This window comes from Astatotilapia calliptera, chromosome 12 (assembly GCF_964374335.1).
Source record: "Astatotilapia calliptera chromosome 12, fAstCal68.1, whole genome shotgun sequence".
Classification (NCBI taxonomy): domain Eukaryota; kingdom Metazoa; phylum Chordata; class Actinopteri; order Cichliformes; family Cichlidae; genus Astatotilapia; species Astatotilapia calliptera.
Genome location: NC_137433.1, coordinates 20,778,521 through 20,791,597, shown reverse-complemented (window position 1 = coordinate 20,791,597; position 13,077 = coordinate 20,778,521). Strand labels below are relative to the sequence as shown.

At 42.6% G+C, this 13,077-nt stretch overlaps 1 long non-coding RNA gene across 1 annotated transcript; it reads left to right on the top strand.

The window, feature by feature from the left end:
* The first annotated feature begins 1,739 nt into the window (after positions 1-1,739).
* Positions 1,740-5,378, top strand: LOC145432377 (uncharacterized). The gene is made up of 2 exons (XR_013912654.1): positions 1,740-1,956; positions 2,542-5,378. It is a non-coding gene; the product is annotated as an uncharacterized LOC145432377 (long non-coding RNA).
* The last annotated feature ends 7,699 nt before the right edge of the window (positions 5,379-13,077 follow it).

Genomic DNA, 13,077 nt, shown 5'->3' with positions numbered 1-13,077 from the left:
TTTTCTATCACCTAAAGTTCTTTTTCCATTCTTGGTTAACCACCTGCAAACCAAGGTGCTCTCTGTAAAGTCTGGCCAAATCTGCCCCAGACAATAAAATCAAGTCATAATACCCAGGGTAGATCCCTCTAAGGAACGCAATAAAGTGTGTTATCATCCTTTAAGTAGGAAAACAAGTCCTGTCCTTCTCCTCGGGTGCTGTGTTTAACCTTGAACCTCAGTAATGAGAAATGAGTCTCAGTCAAATATGTTTTTATTGTCTTTACTGTCTTTATATGTTCCATTTGGTAGCAAGAGCAGACAAGGGAGTCCTTTGTTTTTGGTTTATTTATTTACTTTGTGAAAAACAAAGCACACAAAAGCACAGACTTGATCAGCATTTGATCCTGATGAATATGGAATATAAGGATTTTGTCTTTGGGACTGGCCAAAACACAAAAAAGCACTAAGGCTTAATACATTTGAATTATGAAATAGATTTTATGTGGATTCCAGACTTGCAAACCTAATGCTGTGCTCAACTCTAATTTAATTAAATGCAGCTGAGCTCATTTAACAGCAAGCCACTGTAAAACTTTATGGTACAGTACAGTTTGTCACTCTCGAGTCGCACTCTGTCCTGCCATTACAACATCACGTTGCATCAAGTCACAGAGAAGCTAAAGAATTCAAATCACAAGTTTATTATTTTTTAGTATTGCCACACTTTGACTGTTGATCTGTGCTGGCCGGCATTTATCTCCACGCTATTTATTTATTTAATTTTCAGTGCTGACTACAAGGGTGGGACAAAAGCTTCTACCACATTTCATTAAAAACAAGAATCTGAATTATGGCAGATGAGTGATCCAGTTCATCTTTATGAATAATGCTCTACAGAGCTACATTTTCAAAATACAAGAATAAACTGTAAGTGTAGATCACAAGGTCAACAGCTTAGAAACTTTTGAGCCCCAACTTGTAAGAAACTGTGTTTTTATAGTAAGTTCACTGTAAATTAACTGTTTCAAGCTTGGAAATGTATCAGTCTGTACTTTATTTTATTTAAAGAGAAATATACCACAGACGATATGTGTATAGCTTCTTTCTGTTTCAGTATCACCTTTGTTTTTCATTAACAGTGTAACAACTATGTATCATTTATTGGGATTTATTTAGAATGAAACAATTAAATCTATTAACTCTTTCTCCTAATCTACATTAGTATCGGTGGTGGCAGACACTCATCGTTTTACGTCTCTCCTGACCTCCTCGTACATATTGAGAGTAATTTGAACAAAAATGTAAAATTCTTATGGAGTCATCACTCTATTAGACCTGTTGTTGGAGATTTTCAGTCCAGTTCTTGTGTAATTTGGCATACTTCAGGCTTTTCTCCCTGTTTCCTGTCCTTAAGAATGGCTTCTTGACAGCCACCCTTCCACTGAGACTATTTCTGATGAGGCTTCGGTGAACAGTTGACAATTTTATGTCATAACTGTTATTTTAGGCCTTTTTTGTAGGTTTAACTAAAGAAATGGGAACAAATGATGCATTCTTGCAACAGGGTGCAAGTAAAAAAAAAATGCCTCAAGATACAATTTTAAATTGGTTCTTTGCTATTGGTTAGGTTTGCTTTAAAAAAATTAGTCTGGCTTTAAAAGTCTGGCTGCTTGAAAGCAAAATATGAAAACAATGAGGAATAGTTCAAGGATTTTTCCGCAGTATTGTAACTATTAAGAAACAATTGCAACCCTAATGATGCACAGCACACTATGATACCCAAAGTTAGTCCCTTAACATAAAAAGCAAAACATTGCCACTGTGGTAATACAGTCATGTGAGGTCATTTCAGCAGGGATTTATCTGCCTGCTGTAACGTTTCTTTGGGTTTCAGGAACATTTTCAGAGGAGGGCCCACAGCTGATGCGCCCCAGGTGTTGGCCGACACTGGAGCTCGGAGCCTTGACACTATGTGTAAGTCAGTCATCCATTTTAATTCCATGCTGTATCACACTGTACACTTTGTTGAGCACACTGACATGTTTCAAGATGCAAGCAGTGGCATTTAGGGAAGAGTCAGGCAACCAGGATGAGTCATGGACTTTGCATGGTTTTGTGTGTAATTGGCCTGTGAGGAAAAAAGTGACCTTAGATAACTGCTCAAGTTAACGTTCATTTTTACTAACGTCCTCTCGGCCCAGCGGAGGCAGAGAGTCTGTTCGTTTGCATGTTATCTGATCAAAATGTAGGACTAGCCTTTGAGTTAGCACCTCCTGTAAATGGGGAATGTACCTAACAAAACCCAACATTTGAAGGCCAGCAGTGTTGGTGTGCATTAAATCTAGAAACAACCTACATAGTGACTTTCCTCCTAATCGCTGCTCAAGGCCAAAGTATGGTGCTACAGGCCAAAGCTCTATGAGCTGTGATGTTTCATTATTATCCCCCTTTAGCTACAATGACAACACAGTAGGCTGCTTTAATTACTCTCCATCAGTAGGGGAGTCAAAGCCACTTCAGAGACACACTCTAATCCCCCTCCCTTCTTTTTCTCTGCAGGGCACACATTGTCTCCTAAATATCATTTCCCTGAGCTCTATGCACACTATTGGATTAAAATGTGGAAATTTTGCTGAAAGGAAGAGGAGGTGGGAATGGGGGGCTGGCATTTGGGTATTTGAGCTGAGCCTGAGGACCAAGCTGTCTCTGGTAACAGCGTTTTAGTTGCATCTGCTCCACAGCCCACAGAAGAGACGCAGACATACATCACAGCTCTTGAGTTAGCCCCACAGACACATATTATGACTCTTTGTGCACAAATAATCATTATAAATAAGCTCGTTGGATTTTAAAGCCTGTGTTCGCACAGCAACAACGTTCAGCGTCCTTCTCTCAGTGTGCCTGTTCAAGTCATGTACAAGTCCACATCCTTCCTACCTTATGGAATTTTTGTATATTTGCAGAATCAACCCGAATGAGAAAAGTGAAGTGGAACAATTATATGGACAAAATGGCACAAAAGACTTTACTTGCTAGTAGCATCATCCTGAAAGTGTGTGAGTTGTTGTTGGCAATGTGTGAATATTTGTTTGCTGTACTGAAAGCTGGGAGCAAGGGTTGGAGTATGCAACACTCCATGCACATATAAAAGAGTATAATGTCAATATCCACAAAATATAAGCTGAGTTTTAGAGTAAGTGCAGTTCACTTAGGCCAGTCAGAGCAGTTAGAGGGCTGTAGAGTGTTTGCATCTGTACTCTGAGTCTGTTAAAACTTGTAATACTAGGAAAATACTGCAGCTTTAATTCTCTATTGGTCAGTGAATACACAGTGATCTAGAGTTGTGTATGTGAAGCACTACATACAGTAAGGTCAATTAAATGCATTTACATTCACTGGCCACTTTATAAGGTACACCTTGGTAGCACCAGGATGGACCCTTTCTGGCTTTAGTTCTTCTTGGCATAGATTCAGTCAGATGATGGAAACGTTCCACTGAGATTTTGGTCCACATTGACATGAAAGCATCACACAGTTGCTGTTGATTTGTCAGCTGCTCATCCATGATGAGAATCCCCCCCACATCCCTAAGGTGTTCTGTTGGATTAAGCTCTGGTACCCGTGAAAGGCATTTAAATACAGGGAACCCATTGTGATGTTCAAGAAACCAGTTTAAGATAATGTGAGCTTTTTGACATGGTCAATAAGGGATGGACATGGTCAGCAACAATACTCGGGTAGGCTGTGGTATTTAATTCAATTCAATTCAATTTTATTTATACAGCACCAAATCACAACAGCAGTTGCCTCAAGGTACTTTATATTGTAAGGTAGACCCTACAATAATACACACAGAGAAAAATCAAACAATCATATGAGCCCTATGAACAAGCACGTTGGCAACAGTGGGAAGGAAAAACTCCCTTTTTAAAAGGAAGAAACCTCCAACAGAACCAAGCTCAGGGAGGGGCGGGGCCATCTGCCGCGACCGGTTGGGGTGAGAGAAGGAAGACAGCATAGAAGTCATAAAGTTCAGTTGATACTAAGTGGCCCAAAGTGTGTCAAGAAAATATCTGTCACTACTATAACTAACCTTAACCATTAATACAGGGAAGAATGCATCCATGCTCTCATGTTGCTACCTTACCGTCCAAATGTAGCAGCAGAAGTCAAGATTCATCAAGCCCGGCAAGATTTTTCCAATTTTGGTGAGCCTTTGTAGCCTCAGTTTCCTATAGCTGCCATGTGATTGTTTGATTAGATATAAGTGTTAAAGAGCAGTTGAACAACTGTTGAGTGAAGAAAAATGAAAGGACTTACCTCTTTACTAATACAGGTCCTTTAGCCACCACAGCTGCCAAAGTCAGCCACACTGAAAACCTGTGAGAGATTTTAAACCTTCATGCTAGACAGCAATATCCACCTCAGTTATACCAAATGAGGGAATATATGGTGGAAGTATGGTGCTACTTTCCTCCACCAGAGTTTCAGAAACTTGAAAATCAGTGTCATTGTTCTGCTGATATGTGACGGTTCAACCACAAACAATGATTCCTTTATGCAGTTTCTTTCTGCGCATTCATATAAAGAGTTAGAGATAAATATTATGGAACTTTTTTAAAAGTGCAACCTCCAATCATTTGGTCTAGACCTCATCACGTCCATTACATCTTATTGTCCCATATGCTGATCCACAGATTTGAGCTTAGAGTTTGCAGAATTTAGTTATTCACACATAGAGATCGACTTGTATCGTTTGCTTTATACTTTAAAGCAAATGATACTTACTTACATTTATAATTTCAAATGTACAGAGCAGATAAAATAATTGAAAAACATGAACTATTTCCTCCCCCACCAAATAACAAACACTAAAATATGTGAAATAATGAAAACTGTAGCCATTTACAAGCATGGGAATTCGAAAATTATGCAAATCCTGTTCTATGACCTTTACAGTCTGAGGTAGATAGTAGTGATGGGATTTCCGGCTCTTTTTAGAGAACCGCCTCTTTCGGCTCAGCTCACTAAAAAGAGTCGGCTCTTTTGGCTCTAAACCGGCTCTTCAGGTTGTTTTGTTGCTTTAATTCATTTATTATTAACAATAATATAAAATTATGCAAAAAAGGAATTACTAGTGTAAAAGAAAAAGTGGTTTTATTTATATATGTTTATATATAAATATATGCGATGGCCCCTTGAGACAAAGCACGTACAAACTTGGTACTTGCTGGCTTGTGTAGCCACTAGGTAACAAAAGCTCAACACTGCGCCCAGCATCCTGGAGCACTTCTGTTGTCTTTTGTACGTGTTTTGGAGTTTTTACGTGTTTTGGAGTTTTTACATGTTATTCACTTCACATTAAATGTAATAAATAAATTATATAATACAAAAAACAACTACCGTATTTCCCGGACTACAAAGCGCACCTAAATATTAGCCGCACAAGCTAAAATCAGGGGAAAATCCTGTTTTGTACATACATTAGCCGCACCTGACCAAAAGCCGCAGGTGTTTCAATGTTGACTTATCATATGTAAGAGAATATGCACAAAGGGAATTGTCAGGAAAGAGATGGCTGTTTGGAGACATCACTTTTATTAATATTTTGAAAAACAAGTTATGGGTACATATTTGCACATGTAGTACATAACAATAACCTACAGCACACCAGAAAAATAGATTCGGCCTACCTTTTAGGCTCAGGTGCAGTGACACAGCTTTAACAAGAAGAAAAGTCAGTCATTCACCACCATCTTTCTCTTCTTCCTACGCACTAAAACCACCAAAGTCCTCTTCTCCAGTGTCGGATACAAACAGGCTCATGATGGCTTCGTCATCCACTCTTCTTCTCTCCTTCGTTGTCACTTTCAAAACCAAAGAAATCCTTATTGTCAGTGTCAGAGTCGAACACCCTCAGAAGGGCCGTGGCGGTGTCCTCCTCTCCATCATGCAGCAGTCCAGCCCTTCAAAATCCGTTGGTGATCGTGGATGTTTTCACACTTTTCCACGCTGTCAGAATCCACCGGTGGAGTTGGGCATAACTTGCTTTTTGGGCATAACTTGCAAGTTTATCGCCGCTCATCATCCACGACTCCCGCTGAACGCGTAGCGCTACTTTGAAGTTTGTTTTTCGCGCTACTTCGTACGGCACTACGTTGCCTGGCGGACGGACATGTGACTAACATACCACTCTTGAACCCCGATCCTTCCGCCAGGCAACGTAGTGCCGTACAACAGCGGAACACACAAAACAAATCGTCTTACGATATGACAAAAATCACGGACAATCCATAGAAAAGCCGCACCTGACTAAAAGCCGCAGGGTTCAAAGCTTGTGCAAAAAGTAGCGGCTTATAGCCCGACATTTACGGTATTCACATTTCAACTTTTAAATATTTACATTTTCAGCTTTTTCCTTTTAAACAAATTTAAAGTGAAACAACACAAAACACTGCAAACCACAACACAATTAAATATAAATTAAAATATGAAAACAAAAAGAACATGCATATTCTCTGTCATATGGACCTGCATGAATAAACTTTCTGAATCCTTTATCATCTGCAACTGAAAATAGTTGTGGATGATTACTATACCTTTCTAATGTGACGTTGTTGTCCCTGGATCTCACAAGACTTGCATGCGGAGTGAAGCGGAAAAAAAGTGCGAGAGAGAGGGTGAGAGAAAGAAAAAAAAAAAAAAAACACCTCGCGATAAGGAGCCGGCTCGCGTCGTTCACTTCAAAGATCGGCTCTAAGAGCCGTTTCGTTCGCGACCGACACATCACTACACATCACTAGTAGATAGTTAAGTTGCCAAAGGGTTTAAAACAGGAGACTCTTCAGTTCAAAAGCTCAGGTGCAATTAATAAAAATAACAATGGGGAAATTCCGCTTACTTGTGCTTGTTTTGAGAGCACTGGAAATCTGCATGCTCACAAGGAAACTTGAATGGAACGGTATCACAGTAAATTATTATGGGTACTGTATCGTCATAGATTCCTAAAATCCTGTTCCGCCTTAATGAAGAAACTCCTTTTAAATTAAACAAAGTCCCATGCAGAGCCATTTACCACACAGCAACTGGTGTCTGAATGTAGAGATAACTGGCTTGTTAAGAAAAGGTGACTGTGGTAAGGTACCACATGACACTGCTACAGCCATTGATGAAGCCATCAGTGCTGAAACCCATTTTCACTCACTGAAAGGCATTTTGGAAAAGAAAAAAAAATGCTTTCTCTGTAAAATGACTTACAGGGAGTGTCTCTCCACAGAAGACAGGGATACGAGTATTCACTAAACCAGTTCAGAGGGGACAGCTCGCATTGTCTTCTTTTATTGCTCACGATAAAGCAGTATTAGAATTCCCACTTCCTGCTCCTGTATGCATGCCAAGACTCTTTGTTAGGCTGAATGCGGAGCCTATTCATCTCAGAGTGCTCATCAGAACGCTGCTCTAACACAGTCGTGAGTTTTGACTGATGTCGGCGAGGTGCAGGATGGCTTTGTGTAAGCAGGAGCCGGAGTTTGTATACAGACCCCCTCACCTTCTCCTCATGGGCCTCTGCTGACCTCTGCATGGCCTCACTCCAACGCTAACAATGCGGGGTCCTTTTACAGAATCAGAAGACCCCACAATAACAGCCAGGCTGTTTAATACCAAACCCAGGTTAACCTCCTGGCCCCACTTGGCCCCTGCCTTCTGTGGTTTAAGGAGGATTGGGGCTGATGTTTCTTGGAGCTATTTTTCAAAGCTAATGAAGTGGAATAATATTACTATTACTAGTCGTGTGAAGTATCAGTAAATTCATTTTTGCACCGCAGTGTTGATTGTCACATACAAACAAAGAAATTACAGCTGCCCCAATTCCCCCTCATAAACACTGCACTGCTGTGCATTGTAGTCTACTGTGTTTTGTTGCATGAATATGATGGTACAACAGTAAGGTAGCAGATGTTGCGAGCACCAACAATGCAGAATGGGTTAGGAGACGTCATTACATGGGAACTAGGTCACCATTCAAGCACACTCGGTTGCATTGACTGTTTCGAGTGACTATTGATTTTCTGACTAAAGCAATGACTTCATTAATATCACCATTAGTCTGCCATCTGACACAAATGGGTAGCTTGGCTGATGGATCAGACAATAATTCAAGTGGATACGAATCAGAGATTGCATGAATTAAACATACAGTACATTTCACAACAAATTTGCATTACCCAAAACAGGACAAGGTTGAAGAGCTACTTCGCTCAACCGTGTTCAAACAAAATTACCACCAGAAAAAAGAAAAACTGGTGGCAACATAACCCCCGTTTTAGTGTGCACAAACATAAGCAGACATTATCAGTAAATTCCCCTTTCATCGTTCAATTTAAACTTAATCTGTGAAAGATGAGAGAAAAATCAACAGATCGCTTTTCAGCAGGTTCTCAAAACAAAAACAACAATGAAAGAAGGATTATTTTCTCTTTAATCCGGGGGCAACAGCTTAGCTAAAACAAAAGCAAGACCATGGGAACGCATAGAGGAATGAGAAGGCTTGCTCTGCCCACCAAACCCAGATCTCCAGCAAACCACAAAAGAAGAACAATGACTGTGCGAGTGTGTGTGCGTGTGTGTGTGTGTGTGTGTGTGCGAGTAGGAGAGAAAGGGAAACGGGATTTGAGATCTATATTGAAACTGCAAATAGCTTTTAAAGATTAGTGATGGGCACAAGGAGGTGACAGCAATGGGGATGTGTGAAAAGTGGATTGCCCCTCCCTACTGTGACTATTTTGATAGCAGTAGGGTTGACAAGCATCGACTTGATTGTGAGATGGCAATGTGCGCTGAAAAGCCTTGACAAGTTTCTTTGAGGCATGTACAGATCTTTTGGTGACTGAAAGGAACACAAATCAGGATTATGTATTACATAGCCATATTCAAACAGCTGGCATTAGGAGCTCTGAAGAATCTGTTGTTCAAGGATGCACCACCCTCTCCCTCTCCCTCTCTCCCTGTGTCTGCACTGTAATTACACAAATCTGCGCTTTTAGAAAACGATTTTTTATAAAGGCACACAATCATGGCCTGAATACTCACAGCACAACCTACTGTAAATGTTTCCGAGACTACTTAACGAGAAAGTCTTTCAAATGTGTCAAAAGTGGAACTTTGTGGTTTTAATTTAAGGTGTCTAATTTTTGTATCGCGGCGCATTCAGCTTTTATGTTGTGGGAGCATGAGAGTACACCCTGTACCCTGTGCTTATTTAAACCGATCACCATGGTCATCGCAGGCTGTGTAGTTGCTCTGTTGTCAGAGATGTGTCTCACTCTGCAGCATTTGTCAGGATTAGACAGGAGTAATCCCTAACCAAACTCCAGAGGATGTAATTTGGAGATATGTGCTGGAACTGAAACTGTGTCGGCTTACTCCCACAAACCCCCATCTTCCACCCCATCTGAGCCATCTAACTCCTTTCTGCCAGCCCTCAGACATGTCCAATATTTTGAAATGATAGAAAATGTAAAATACGGACACGAAAAAGCTGAGAAAAGTGGAGAAGTGTCCTTCAGCTCACTTTCTCGCTCCAGTCCCGAACAAACCCTCCTCCAGGCAGGTGAGGTGCTCGAGATGTCAGGCCCCATCGCTGATATCCGTTCTAATATCCCCTCAACACTTGGCTGTCACATCACCACCCACCATTAAGTCATCGCATGTGTCCAACACTGGGGCCGATCTGTGTGCTCTGGCCCACTCCCAACCCAATGCCTTTATCGTACCCCAACCTCTCTGTGACAGACAGGACTGATCTCCCCCGCAGCAACCCTCCATCCTGCCAGTAAAAGGACAGCAGTGGCAAAAGCCCCCCAGGGCCCACTGAGGATGGACTCATGAATCAAACATGCGCCCAAAGCTTCCTTCTTATCACCGAGGTCAGCCCAGGCATTAATACGCCATGGCTCAGGGGAGCTACCTACTGTGACCTCCCCCAGCTTCCCTGAACAGAAGGGCACAGTCCTCAGGAGCCGGTACAGTGAGAGAGGGCCTCCCTCCAACACAGTCACTTCACATTAAGTCCACACACTGAGAGAGGGGGCGACAGAGAAAGATAGAAATGAGAGAAGAAAAAAGAGGCACAGAAATGAAGCATAAAAGAGCAAATGGACAAAGAAGGAGAGAAAAAGAAAAACAATATTCCGTGGTGCAATGTTGGGCAGGGAATAAAACGCGGGTAAAATCGACTGTGTATACAGACCCTTTCAAACACCACCAATCTTCATTGGCCAGACGGGGTGTGATATATGTGACTGTCTGCCAGCGTAAATTAGGCAGTCCAGCCCGCTGTGTGGTAAAGCATGACGGGGCCGGACAGTGCACTAACTCAGGCGGCCTGGTGCCATGCGCACCAGCTTCTCTCTGCTTTGCCGTGCCATAAATCACCAGCTGGGGGAAATGAATCGCTGTCCGTCCGAGCTGGATGCACCAGCTGGCATCGCCATCACCTGACCAGCAGGAGCCCGTGCCGACACTGGAGCGGCTGAAATCAAGAAAAATGAGGCATGGAGGCAGACGGAGCCATACCCCTGCACTCTCTCATTAGTCTCCTCTGGGCTTCCTCCACACTGAGCTCGTCTGAAGTGAAAGGGCACACAAAATATATTTCAGAGTGTCACCTGAGGGGAGGGAGAGAAAAAAAAGAGAGGAAGAAATGATCACCCCTGGTCTCCTCACAAATCTATGTAGAACTGAACTGGCAGACAGCATTAGTGTTTCTGAACACAGAGCTCTGAGAGACAGCAGGAGGGACCGCAGCTCGGGGAAAAGAAGAGGCAGCGTGTGGGGGACAGCTTTGTGTTCACTCTTATTTAATGGAGTTATTTTACTGAAAGTAATGACTCAACCCTATTGGGGATTCCACTCTGCATTCAGATGTAGTTAACGGAAAAACATGTTGATGAATAGATTTTCACTTTTCAATATTGCTGAGTTGCTAGTGGAGAGCCCACTTATATGCTGACCGCTGCGATTATGAGAAGCTGTGTGGGCGTCAGAACTGAGGCACTCATCAGGAAAATGGGTTGAAATTACATCAATACAGCCACACAGAGCATTGGAGAGATCTAAAATAATATATACTTGATCCTCTGCTTTGGACATAAGGTTGCTGTTTACCTCTGGTGTCCGGAATTATGGATTCAAAACATTTTTCGCACTAATCTCTAACTCGTGTTGAGAAAGCAACAACTTTGCAATGAAAGTCACCGATGGATACGGATTCATTATGAAAATAGGGGAGTGTAAATGAACAGATGCTGCTGAAATTGACATTAAATTTGAGCCTAGTGATACAACACTGGGTTGCTGCCTATGATTGGCAAGGCCAATTTCCTGTGAACCCCCACAGCAGTTTTAGACTAAATTTCATTGGTCCTGCTGTAGTCCTGTGGAGGAGCAAGTCAATCACTGTCTGAGACATCGAGGATTAGCTCCTCTTTCCTGCTCAGATGAATTTGCCCATCATGCTGTGGTGATGAATGGCAGGAAGGCTGAGGAAATGTACTGTGGCCTCATTGGAGGTAGCAAGGTGAAGTCTGGCCTGGCAGCCTGCCCCAGGCTCGAACCTCACCCCCCACAGACGTCCAGGTGCACGCTCATATATCCGCAGCCAGCTCATCAGTCGGCTGGTCAGTCAGTAATAAACCACGGCATCAGTTTGACATCTGTTTTGACAAGGAAGTTGATTCCATCAGCCTGTCCCAGGGTCCCTGGATGCAGCAGATAGTGTCCACTGTGTCTCCTCTATTCATATGAAAGGGCTATATTTAAAGGTCAGCATAGTTTAAACCGCCTGCTGCTTAAAAACAACACATTTGATCTGGTATTGGGGAAAAATGTATTAAAGTTAAGCTCAACTCAACTCAATTTTTATGGTAATGTAATTACAAGCAAGCGAGCATGGTTTTATTACGCGCTGGTGACAGGATATCAGTTCCCTTTCATCAAAACATTCCCATCATGCCTCTGTGGATGTGGCTCAGTTGCAACAAAAACAACCGCTCTCCATTTCCTGTCCTCTTCTCTGCAGCTGTTACTGTCACCACCTTCTGCCCCCAGCCCTACCCTCACCACACCTCCTCCATTTCAGCTGTAATCATGTAGCCATGCAAATGCTGTGCGCTGAGAGGTTCATGTTGCCCTCTCTGGGACATCATTCCCAGCTGCCTGAGCCCTTGAGCTGACCACCCAGGGGAGGGAGAAGAGGAAGTCATTACTGCTATCACAGTCAGGCACAGTCCCTACACTGCCAGACAGCCCCTCCAACTCATAAAGTCCTTGACGACTTCACTAAAACATCCAATTTCAATCGGACCTCATTTATAATGACAAATAGAAATCAATCGCTCTAACCACTGCACACTCCTCCTGAATCTGCCTGCTTATTTGACTGCCCAAAATGGCACAGAAAAAAAAAAGGATCCCCCCTACCTCCCCTCCCCTCCCCTAACGCTGGTATCCTATCCACATCTCCGGGATATTCATAATTCATCATCTTCGATTCCTGACATCTGCCACTGATTGTGCCGACGGGTTGGCTGGAATTAGCCACTCCTGGGAGCAGCGTTAATGTGCTGGTAGGCAGGCACATGCATTGCGGCTGGGGAGGGGTTGCGGGGTTGGGTGGAGGATTGAGGCCGAAGCGGCAGGAGCCTTTCACACTCCTAATGTGTAATTAGGAGCCATTTTGGAGTGCTGACTTTCTCCACTGAAATTAGCTGCCTTTTATTAATCAGGCAGCCCAGTTCAATGGCACGATGGGTCTCCCTATAATCTAACACAAAATGTTGTTCTTAATTACGGAGGGGGAGAGGCAGCACACAGAGGGGCTACAGCTCCTGCATGATCCCCCAGGGTTCAATTTCTTAGCTGCAGAACACATGCAAATTGAACATTTACTGCAGCATAACAGTCCACATGCTGTGCTAAAAATAATAGTCAATAGATTATCAATTATTCTTCCAGCTTAAGCATAACAGCCCACATTTGGCATGCTTTGCATAATGCGAATGTACCTTATAACAAGCATACAAAGACCAGAACTCT